Source organism: Galeopterus variegatus, unplaced genomic scaffold (genome assembly GCF_000696425.1).
Source record: "Galeopterus variegatus unplaced genomic scaffold, G_variegatus-3.0.2 Scaffold1223, whole genome shotgun sequence".
Classification (NCBI taxonomy): Eukaryota; Metazoa; Chordata; class Mammalia; order Dermoptera; family Cynocephalidae; genus Galeopterus; species Galeopterus variegatus.
The window spans coordinates 319363-331495 of NW_007727334.1; the positions used below are offsets into that span (position 1 = coordinate 319363).

At 40.5% G+C, this 12133-nt stretch overlaps 1 protein-coding gene across 2 annotated transcripts in view; it reads left to right on the forward strand.

Annotated features, from left to right (window-relative positions):
* Positions 1–928: 928 nt before the first annotated feature.
* The window catches only part of TMLHE (trimethyllysine hydroxylase, epsilon), an 84700-nt gene continuing 73495 nt past the window's right edge, over positions 929–12133 (forward strand). The window contains exon 1 of one of the 2 annotated variants that reach the window (XR_550689.1): positions 929–1028. The gene's annotated coding sequence lies outside the window, so the exon portion shown is untranslated. The remainder of the gene's footprint in view (positions 1029–12133) is intronic. The other variant, XM_008575698.1, reaches the window with a different exon arrangement.

The window sequence follows — 12133 nt, forward strand, 5'->3', positions numbered from 1 at the left end:
TTTCTCCTGTTCATCCTGACTTCTACAAACCATTTGCTTTATTACGTTTTGCCATTAGGCTAATACTTTTCATCTCTAATAACATAATACTGCACAATTTCCCATTTTTCAATATCTATACATTACATTTTTGTTTGTTCTTGTTCAATGTCTTTACTGTGCCCTGGATTTCTATTGCACATACTATTACAGTACACTTTTCGGTCCTCTTTTGTAATATGTATTGTCCTTAAATTTTTACCTGCATAAGGTGTTTACTTCTAATGGCTTATTTCCTTCTAGTGCTCACTGAATTTTGCACTGTACCTGAGCCCTGGATTCAAGGTGCTCAACTGAATCGATGAGAGTCTAGCAGTGATCTACTCAAGCTCAAGAAAGTGTACAATGATAGTAGAAAAATTTTACTTCTAGCAAACCGAAATAAGCCACCATAAATACAAGCATAGTGGCGAGACTCAGAAGGAGCACTAAGATGGCAGGCGACCCGGGTTTTCCACGCAGTGTAGGTTTTTGGGCCCGTCTTTCTTCCTCTCCGAGCCCGTGCTTCCAAGTCTGCTCAACGGAAGCGACTGACCAGCGCGCGGCGGCTCAGCCCTTCTGGCCCCGGGGCTCGAGGACGCGCCCGCAGCGAGCGACGTCCCAGCCGGAAGGAGCGGGGCGGGGCCTCGAGGCTCGCCGCCGGGGCCGGGGGGGCTAGGCGACCCGGGTTTTCCACGCAGTGTAGGTTTTTGGGCCCGTCTTTCTTCCTCTCCGAGCCCGTGCTTCCAAGTCTGCTCAACGGAAGCGACTGACCAGCGCGCGGCGGCTCAGCCCTTCTGGCCCCGGGGCTCGAGGACGCGCCCGCAGCGAGCGACGTCCCAGCCGGAAGGAGCGGGGCGGGGCCTCGAGGCTCGCCGCGGGGCCGGGGCGGGCTGGGGGAGGGGAGCGCGGGGAAAAGGCAAAAGGCGGGTGCGAGGCTCCCTGCCGAGCCCTCCTGACTTGGAATTCCGCCCGCTCTGCGAACTTGGGAGTCGCGACGTCCAGCCCAGGTGGGTCCCGCCCCGCGGGTCGGGGAAGGGGTGGAGTAGATGGGTGCAGTGGATGGATCTGCCCGGGCCCTCGCTTGCAGGCCTGGCGCAGCGGGCAGCGGCGATTCCCACCCAGGCTGCTCTCCCCCAGGGCGCAGGTACTCACCTCAACCCTGGCGGAGGAGAAGGCCACTCCTGCCTTGCCAAATGGCTGTCGTCATAATTTGTGCCAACTGCGCGACAGAGTCCGCCCGGAGATGAGCGCAGGGCCAGATGGGCCTAACGCTCGGGAAGAGCTGGAAAAGCTGGAGCAAGCTCGCGTTGGGACTGACAGCCAGTGTCCATTGTTTCAAATGGTCGGACCTTTCAGTCCTGGGTCTGTCACTGACTTGGTATCTAGCTTTCACCTAGTCCCTACCCTCTCCGTGTCCCACTTTGCTCCACGGTGAAGCGGAGGTGAACTCAGCCCTCTGCAAGACCTTGCAGCACTTTCCTTCTCATCGCAGCTAACGTTCTCTGCCCAGATTTTACCCTTTGTCTGCCCCTCCGGAGCAAGGCTGACTAAGGAATGGCAGGGTAGGGCATTGAGAAGTGAGGCTGGGAAGGACTCTTTCTGTTCTGAAAACAAATCTGAAAAACCTTTTAATACAGCGGACTGCCCTGAAAACTGGAAAACAACATTCATTTAACGCATTAATTAAATGTCAGCTCTGAAGAGTGCTCTTCTGAATGTTTTACGATTTTAACCACATGATTGCCCAAAATGTTATGTGTTTAATGGACATAGTATATTGACTAGCAAAAGTCTCATGATAAAATACTTGGGTGATTTAACTGTATACCCAATCGCTGAAAGAAAAACTTGAGCTTTCATATTTAGCAACACTTCCGTAATCCATTGAGATACAGCAGTCTTTTAGGGTTGCTTCTTAGCTTGGTATTGCTCTTTTCGGACACACTGTACTTCCATACACTTTATTTTACGTTGAAAACAAAGAAGAATTATAAACACTGTGGACCAACATCGTGGTGTCAACTTCCAATTCCTCACATTAAAGAACTGCTGGTAATGATAAGGGCAATTATATGTTATGCAAAATACTATAATTTTCACAACTATGGGAGGTAAATATGGTTTTTACAATACTTAATGAAGTTATACTTTATTTCATTGCCGGTGTGATAAACGGAATGTTCACTGGGGTGGTTGAATCTGGGGGCTTGTTTAGCATGCCCCACCTAGTTCTTTATTTCTTGGAAGTGTGGACAGGGACGGTCACTTCCTCGTTTTAGTGTCTGTGTCAGGAACCACAAGTAGTTCTGTATCTCTGCTTGTCAACCCTGGGAACAGCAGGAAAATATCCAAACTGATCACTCGGTGTCTACAATGTTACTGGCAGCTGTTTTCTGCCTGTCAGGGCTGGGGAGGGAGACCCCTAGATTAATAAACCTCTTTGGTGGGAAGAATCTCTCCCTGCTTGAAGCCAAACTGAACATAGATCCACCAGCTGTCAGGCACCGCAGTGACCTTCTTTGTACAATACCAAATGTCCCTCACGCTTATATGGGCTATACATGCACCTGCCATTGCCCCGTGTAAAGGTTTACAGGATATGAGACTCCTGGAAAACCTGGCCTGTGCCACACTTGCAGGTCCTAAGCAGGAGGGATTGATATAAAACTGGGTGTTCTTCTGGGGGAGGGAAGGACCTGATGATTTCCCAAGTGGTCTGAAAAGTGAGAGGGAAGCCGTGCTGGACATCTGCTGCGCCGACCTTCAGGGTGACTTTAGGACTGGCCGCTTGGCAGGACCTAGTGGTTGCTTTGCTTAGGATATTTTTACTCTCTTCAGGATACTCTGTCCACTCCAGAGACAATCAGTGAATGCCTACTGTGTGCCGGGATGCTGATCCACTCCCTGAGATTGGCAGTACGGGAGCACAGCAAGTTTGGGAGGACAACAGGAATTCAGCTCTAAGCATGCTCAGTCGGAGGCAGGCTCACTCTTCCCCACTCCCTATGTCTAATCAGTACAAAATCTTGCCACTTCTACACCCTGAATATTTAAAAAATCCATCCGCTTCTCTTTGCCCTCGCTGCTACTCCAAGTCCCAAGCCAGCAACATTCTTTTTTAATTGACTTTTTAATTTTTATTTTAAAAGACCAAATCATCGCTTGACCCTCAGCCCTCAAGGGATAACCACTACCCCTACCGTCACCACTGCCACCACCAACACTACAACATCGCTCAACAGCCTAATGAGCTCTGTTTGATGCCTGATACGTTGTCGACATGAAGAGATGAGCTTTCTGGGGTTGTTTTGTAGTTTTCTGTTTGTTTGCTTGTTTGTTTTGGTGGCTGGTCAAAATTTCTGTTGAGATATCATTTACATACCATAAGTATACACTTTTAGGATTCTTAGTAAATTTATTGAGTGGTGAACCATCGCTACAATCCAATTTTAGACATTTTTAGTACTTCAGTGACATCCCCCTTGCCCATTTGCAGTCAATCCCTGTTACCACCCCCAGCATTAGGCAGTCACTAATCTACCTTCTGTGCCTATTGCCCTGCCTGTTCTGAATATTTTATATGAATGAAATCATGCAATATGTATGTTCTGACTGGCTTTTTTCACTGAGCATAATGTTTTCAAGGTTTATCCGTGCTGTAGCATGTATCGATACTTCATTCATTTTCATGGCTGTATAATATTTCATTGTATGGATAGACCGCATTTTGTTTATCCATGTATCAGTTGGGTTGTTTCCATCTTTTGGCTATTGCGAATAAGGCTGCTATGAACATTTGTGTGCAAGGTTTCGAGTGGACATATGTTATAAATTCTCTTGGGTAGATACCTAGGAATAGAATTACTTGGTCATATTATAGCTGTGTGTTTAATCTTTGCCAAACTGTTTTCCAAAGGGGCTGCACCAGTTTTTATTTCATTACATTTACATTCCCACCAGCAGTGTCTGAGGGTTCTAATTTCTCCACATCCTCACCAACACTTATTTTCCCTCTTTGAAGAACTTACAGCTATGCTTGTAGGTGTGAAGTAGTACCTTATTGTGGTTTGGATTTGCATTTCCCTAATGGCTAATTGAGCATCTTCTCATGTGCTTATTGGACATTTGTATATGTTCTTTGGAGAAATGCCTACTCCTGTAATTTGCCCATTTTTTAACTGGGTTGTTTGCTTCCTTATTGAGATGTAAGGGTTCTTTACATATTCTGGATGTAACTCCTGTATCAGATATATAATTTGAAAATATTTTCTCCCAGTCTGTGGCTTGTCTTTTCATTTTCTTAATGGCATTTTGTTGAAGGTCAAAATTTTTGAGTTTTGAATAACTATCTTGGAAACTTTTTTGAAAACCAATTGACCTTAAATATTAGGGTTAATATCTAAACTCTCAATTGTGTTCCATTAGCCTATATTTCTATCCTTATGCAGCCCCATACTGTCCTGAATACTGTAGCTTTGTAGGACATATTTAAATTGGGATGTATGAGTCCTCAAATTTTGTTCTTCTCCAAGATCGTTTTGGCTATTTTGGATTCTTTGCATTCTCACATAAATATTAGGATTAGTTTGTAAGTTTCTATGAATGACCCAACTTTGAATTTGAAGAAATTGCATAGAATCTATACATCATTTTGGGGAGAACTGCTGTCTTTACAATATTGAATTTTTCAATCCATGAACTTGAAATGCCTTTTTATTTATTTAGATATTCTTTAGTTTCCCTCAACAATGTTCTGTAGTTTTCAGTGTAAAAGTCTTACAGTTCTTTAGTTAAATTTATTCCTAAGTATCTTATTCTTTTTGATGCTATTATGAATTATTTTCACAATATCACTTTCTGATTTTTTTGCAAGTGATCTTCGTATATTGATATTATATCCTGTGACCTTGCTGAGTAGAATTATTAGTTCTAATAGTGTGAGAGAGTGTGTGTGTGGACATGTGTGTGTGTGCTTGGTGTATTCCTTGGGATTTTCTCATACAGGATTATGTCAAAGAGTTTTACTTCTTTTTATTCCCCCCAATCAGGATACCTTTTATTTCATTTTGTTGACTAATTCTCCTGGCTGGAATCTCCAGTACAATATTGAATAGAAGTGGCAAGAATGAGGATCTTTGTTTTGTTCCTGATCTTAAGGGAAGGAATTCAATCTTTCATCATTAAATGTAGTGTGAGGTATGTGTTTTTTGTAGATGTTCTTTATCAGGTTGAGGAAGTTCTCTTCTGCTAGTTGGTGGTGGTGGTGTTAATCACAAATGGTGTTGAATTTTGTCGTATGCTTTTTCTGAATCTATTAAAATGATCATGTGTTTTTTGTCCCTCATACATTATTAACTAATATACCATGGTGTATTGCATTGATTTTGGGGTGTTAAACCAACCTTGCAATCCTGAAACAAATCCTTCTTGGTCATTTTCCACCTATAAAAATTACTTAGTGATCCTCTAAACTTGCCTGCTTCATCTTGCCTCACACTTTTCTTCAGCCCCAAGTGCTCTTTGCTTTATCTTAATTCTCAGATTTTACCTCCTCTGAGAAGTCCTCTCAAACTACCTCAGTATGTGTCCCTATAGCATCATTTGTACCCCCCTGTAATATATTTGTGGCAATGTATTGTAATTGGCTGTTTACATTTATTTGCACCTACTGGACTGAAAGTGAAAGTGAGCTCCTTCATTTATTGCATTTATTGAGCACTTATTTTGTGCTCGATACTGTTCTAGGTGCTGGGGATATGGCGGTGAATAAGGCAGATGAGGATCCCTGCTTTTCATAGAGCATATATTCTAGACAGTGCTTTTCAAGCTCTCTGTGGTGAAGGAATAGGAGACTGATAATTTCATAAATCTCATTAAAAGTGTTGCAAGCATCTCAAATTGCTATAAACATTTCTAAACACTTACTATCACTTGGTAACAAAGAGTTTGTGGACTGACACCATGGTCCATACTTTGAGTAGTACTGTTGTAGAAAATGAGACAAACAATAGGCATAATAAATAGGTAAATTATATAGAAAGTGGTAAGGGTTATAGAACAAGATATGGATCAGGTTAAGGGGGTGGGGGATCACTAGTGGTGGAACTCAGGGGTGGAATGGTGGATTGCAGGCATGGAAAGAGTACAGTGTTAACTAATATGGTTAGGGATGCCTCTTTGACAAGGTACAATTGAGCAAAAGCTTGAATGAGGTGAGGGTTAATTTGGGGGAAGAGTATTCCAGGCAGAGAGAATGACTAGTGGTCACCCTGGTATGTCTGAGGAACAGCAGGGAAAGCCAGTGAGTGTGAAGCATAGAACAGGTGAGAATAAGAACAGGTGAGAATTATATATGTGGAGGTCAGAGTGGAATTCATTTTAACAGCTGTATAATATTCTACTGTATGATCATACTGCAATTTATCTACTCTGCATTTGACATTTATGTTGCTTAATTTTTTTTTTGCTGTTGCTGCAGTGTCTCCATGTCTGAGATTTGCCCTCAACCTAAATCCTATGAGACCTGACACCTACTTTTTGTAACAAATATTTTGTACCAACTTCTTTACTAACCAGAAATGAAATTCATAGGTAGCATAGCCTACCTACACATATAGTTTTAAAATGTGAGCATAATACCCTAACTAGAATTTAAAGGAAAAAGTAAATGTGATTTATAATAAAATAATGTATTTAAATATGTAAATGCTGGAACATGACTACTTGAAGTAGCCAAATGCTTACACCTATACGTGGATCACCATGAATGTGACAGCTACAAATACAGGCTAATACCACAAAGTGAAATTATTGTTAGCAACATGATTTTCTAAAATAATGAATAATTTTGGATAGGCTTCTGAACAAAAGAAAATACACTCTTCTCTCAATTTACTTGTCACCAATGATAATTTTTATCCTTCATTCTGCTAAAGTGGTATATCACATTTATAGATTTGGATATGTTGAACCATCCTTGCATCTCAGGGATGAATCCCACTTGATCATGAATGATTCTTTTAATGTGATTTTGAATTCAGTTTGCTAGTATATTGTTCAGGATTTTTGCGTCTATGTTCATCAGGGATATTGGTCTGTAATTTTCTTTTCTTCTAGTGTTTTTGTTTGGCTTGTGTATCAGGGTAAGCTGACTTTGTAAAACGTGTTTCAAAGTTTTCCCTCCTTTGCAGTTGTTTTGAAGGGTTTGAGAAGAATTGGCATTAGTTCTTTAAATATTTGGTGGAATTCAGCAGTATAGCCATCAGGTCCTGGGCTTTTCTGTGATGGGAGAATTTTTATTACTGATTTTATCTCCTTACCCATTATTGGTCTATTCAGATTTTCTGATTCTTCATGATTTACACTTGGTAGGTTGTGTGTGTCTAGGAATTTGTCCGTTTTTTCTAAGTTATCCAATTTATTGATGCATAATTGTTCGTAGTTTCTTATGGTCCTTTATATTTCTGTAGTATCACTTGTAATATCTCTTCTTTCTTTTCTAATCTTATTTCAGTATTCTTTCTTTTTCTCTTAATCTATTTAACAGTTTGTCAATTTTGTTTATCTTTTCAAGAAACCAACTCTTGGTTTTGTTAATCTTTTCTATTGTTTCTCTAGTGTCTATTTCAATTATATCTGTTCTAATCTTTATTATTTCCATCCTTCTACTAACTTTGTGCTTATTTTGTTCTTTTTCTAGTTTCTTGAGGTGTAACATTAGGTTTCTTATTTTGGATATTTCTTCTTTTTTGATGTAGGCATTTTTGGTTGTAAACTTTCCTATTAGAACTGCTTTTGCTGCATCCCATAACTTTTGGTATGTTGTGTTTTCATTTTGTTTTTCTCAAGATGTTTTTAAATTTCACTTTTAATTTCTTCATTGACTCATTGGTTGTTGAGCAGGATGTTGTTTAATTTCCATTTAATTGTGAATTTTTTGAAATTCCTCCTGTTATTGATTTTTAGTTTAATACCACTGTGATCAGAAAAGATGCTTGATATTATTGCAATCTTCTTAAATTTGTTAAGACTTGTTTTGTGGCCTAACATATGATCTATCCTGAAGAGTGTGTCATGTATGCTTGAGAAGAATGTGTATTCTTCTGCTGTTGGATGGATTGTTCTGTGTATGTCTGTTATGACCATTGGTCTGTAATGTAGTTCAAGTCCAATGTTTCCTTACTAATTTTTTTTTGTCTGGATGATCTGTCCACTGTTGAAAGTGGGTTATTGAAGTCTTCTACTATTATTGTATTGCAATTTATCTCTCTTTTCACTTCTATTAATATTTGCTTTGTATATAATATAAAGATGCTCCAATGTTGGGTATATATACATTTGAAATTGTTATATCTTCTTGATGAACTGACCCCTTAATCATTGTATAATGTCCTTCTTTGTCTCGTTTTACAGTTTTTGACTTAAGATCTATTTTATCTGATATAGCTACTCTTGCTCTCTTTTGGTTTCTATTTGCATGGAGTATCTTTTTTTCATCTATTAACTTTCAATCTCTGTGTGTCCTTAAAAGTGAAGAGAGTCTCTTGTGGGTAGCATATAGTTGGGTCCTTTTTTTTTTTTTATGTGTTTAGCCACTATGTCTTTTGATTGTAGTATTTCATTTATTTACATACAAGATAATTACTGATGTGTAAAGACTTACTACTGCCAATTTGTTAATTGCTTTCTGGTTGTTTTCTAGATCCTTTTTTCCTTTATTGCTTGCTGTCTTCCTTTTAGATTAGATGGTTTTCTCTAGTGGTATGCTTTGACTCCTTATTTTTTATCTTTTGTGTATCTATTATAGGATTTTGCTTTGTGGTTACTATGAAGCTTACAAAAATACATTATAGTTATAACAGGTTATTATAAGGTAATAACAACTTAACTTTGATTATATAAAAAAAGGTGTACACTTTTACTCCACCCATTTAAAAATTTTGATGTCCCAATTTATATCTTCTTATATTGTTCATTTCTTAACAAATTATCACAACTATTATTATTTTTAATAGTTTTTTGTTTTAATGTTTATACTAAAGATTGAAGTGATTTACACACCACCAATACAGTATTAGAGTATTCTGAATTTGACTGTACTTTCTATGTCCAGTGAGACTTATACTTTCATATGTTTTTGAGTTACTAATTAGCATCTTTTACTTTTAGTTTGAACAAGTCCTTTCAGCATTGCTTGTAGGACAGGTCTAGTGGTGATGAACTCCCTCAGCATTTGTTTGTATGGGAAAATCTCTATCTCTCCTTGATTTCTGAATGACAGCTTTGCTGGGTATAGTACTCTTGTTTGGCAGGTTTTTTTTCTTCATCCCATTGAACATGTCATCCCCATATCTACTGGCCTGCAAGGTTTGTGCTGAGAAATCTACTAGTAGTCTTACAGAGGTTCCCTTGTATTTGATGAATTACTTTTCTCTTGCTTCTTTCAAAATTCTCTGTCTCTTACTTTTGAGAACTTGATTATAATGTGTCTTAGTGAAGATCTCTTTATATTTAATATTTTGGGGTTTTTTGTGCTTAATGGATTTAGATGTTCATTTTCCTCTCCAGATTTGGTAAGTTTTCTGTCATTATTTCTTTAAGTGAGTTTTCCCTTTTCTCTTTCCCTGCTCCTTCTGGAACTTCCATAATGCCTAAATTGATCCTTTAATGGTACCCCATAAGTTCTGTAGGCTTTCTTTACTATTCTTCATTCTTTCTCCTTTTTGTTCCTCTGACTGAGTAATTTCAAATGACCTGTCTTAGAGCTCACTGATTCCTTTTTCTGCTTGATTGAGTCTGCTATTAAAGCTCTGTAAGGAATATTTTAGTTCATTCATTGTTTTTTTTTTTAGCTCCAGAATTTCTATTTGATTCTTGTTTATGGTCTCTTTCTTTGTTGAACTTTTTACCTTGTTTGTTTATTGTTTTCCTGATTTTGTTTAAGTATTCTATGTGTTCTCTTGCAGCTCACTGACTTTCCTTACAATGAGTATTTTGAATTCTTTGTCAAACAGTTCAAAGGTCTCCATTTCTTTAGAGATGATAGCTGTGCTTTATTTTGTTCCTTTGGTGGTGTCATGTTTTCCTGATTATTTGTGATCCTTATGGCCTCATGTTGGTGTCTGCGCATTTGAAGAAGTAGACACTTCATGCTGTCTTTACAGACTGAATGCAGCAGGGAAAGCCCTTCATCAGTCAACCCATCCAGAGATTTTGGGAGGATTGTCTGTCTGTCAGGGTTTGTGAGTGGGCTTGCTGCTGATGTCCTTGGACAGACTGGCATGGTGCCTGGATTAGCAAGTGAGTGGGCCTGGCATGTGGGTCTATAGCAGATGGCCTGGTGCCTGGGTCAGCAAGTGAGTGGGCCTGGCATGTGGGTCTGTGTGGAATGGCTTGGTGCGTGGGTCCACAGAATCAAACCTGGAACTTTGGTCCATTGGGGCAGGCCTAGAACTTGGTCTGCTTGGGTGAGCCTGGATCCTGGCGCCATAGGGGCCAGCCTGGCATTGTAATCTACCAAGGTGGGCCTGTTGACTGTGTCTGTGGAAGAAGGCCTTGAGCCTGAGTCTGCAGGGGCAAGCCTGGGTCCCGGGTCTATAGGGGTGGTCTGGAGCCTGTGTCTACTGGGGCTGGCCTGGATCCTAAGGCCAGCCTCGTACTGGGGCTGACCTGGAGCCTGAGTTTGTGGGGGCTGTTCTGGTGCCTGGGTCTGTGGATACTGGCCTGGTGCTTGGGGCTGGGAGGGATGGCCTGGATCCTAAAGCTGTCTAGGCTGGCCTGGCTCTGTGGTGGCTTGGAGCCTGGGGCCATGGTAACCAGCCTTGCAGCTGGGTCTGCAGCTTCTGCCCTGAAAGCTAAATCTTTAGGAACTGGCTTGATACCTAGGGCCACCAGGGCCAGCCTGACATGAGGTCTGGCCTGGAGCCTGGAGCCACAGGTGCTGGCCTGGAACTGGGGTCCATAGGTGCCAGACTGTTGTAAGAGCATTCCTGGAGCCTGAGGCTATAGGGTCCAGCCTGGAGCCTGGGGCTGCATGGGCCAGCCTGATGCTAGGTTTCACTTGAGTGAGCCTGGTGTTGGGGTCTGTGGCAAAGCTGGGTGCTCACTTCCCTCCCCTTCCCCCACATGGAGGGTAGCTCTCTCCATGCTGTGCTGCCTGGGCTTGGGGGAGGGGTGACAGTTAATGTGAAACTATACTTCCTACCTTCTTCAATTCAACTTTTCTTGTTTCTGTGCTACACCCAGGTGCTATAGTCTCTCATCTGAATTCCTTTGCTGCTGTGAAGGTATTTCCATGTGTGGATGGTTGTTCAAATTGATGTTTCTGTGAGGAAAGTGCTATTCTGCCGTTTTGTTGATGTCACTTTTATTAATCCATTTCTGTTGCTTATAACAAAATACATGGAACTGGATAATTTATAAGAAAGTGAAATTTATTGCTTACAATTTTAGAGGCTGGATATCCAAAGTCCAGGGAGCACATCTGATGAAAGCTTTCTTTGGTGGTGGCAACATGACAGCAGTTTTACATTGCAAAAATGGTGGAACAGAGAGAGCAGAGACTAACCCCGTCATTCACTCTCTTTTTAAAGACCCCAGAACCACACCCCTGACCAGTATTATTAATTCCTTCACTACTGCGCAGTCCTACAATCTAATCACCTCTTCAAGGCTCTACCTTTCAGTTGCCATAATAAGATTTCCCACCCTCAACAGTTACAGTGGGAATTAAGTTTTGAGGGGACATTCAACCAAAGGCACACTTCAAGTTTAGCTTTTTAAAGAAACTGTCAAACAGGTTTTTAAAGTAGCTATATGCCCACCAGAAGTGTATGAGAGTTCTGAGTGTTCCTGTTTCTGTTTCTCTCCATCCTTGCCAACACTTGGTGTTGTTTTTGCCATTTTTTCTTAGTAATTGCCATCATAATAGACATACAATGGTATCTTGATGTGGTTTTCATTTACATTTCTCTAATAAACAATGATGTTGAACATCTTTTATTGTGCTTATTATCCATTCGTATATCTTCTTTTAGTAAAATGTTTATTTAAACATTTTTCCTGTTTCAAAATTGGGTTGTTTGCTTTCTTAGTATTAAGAAAGTATTTTCAG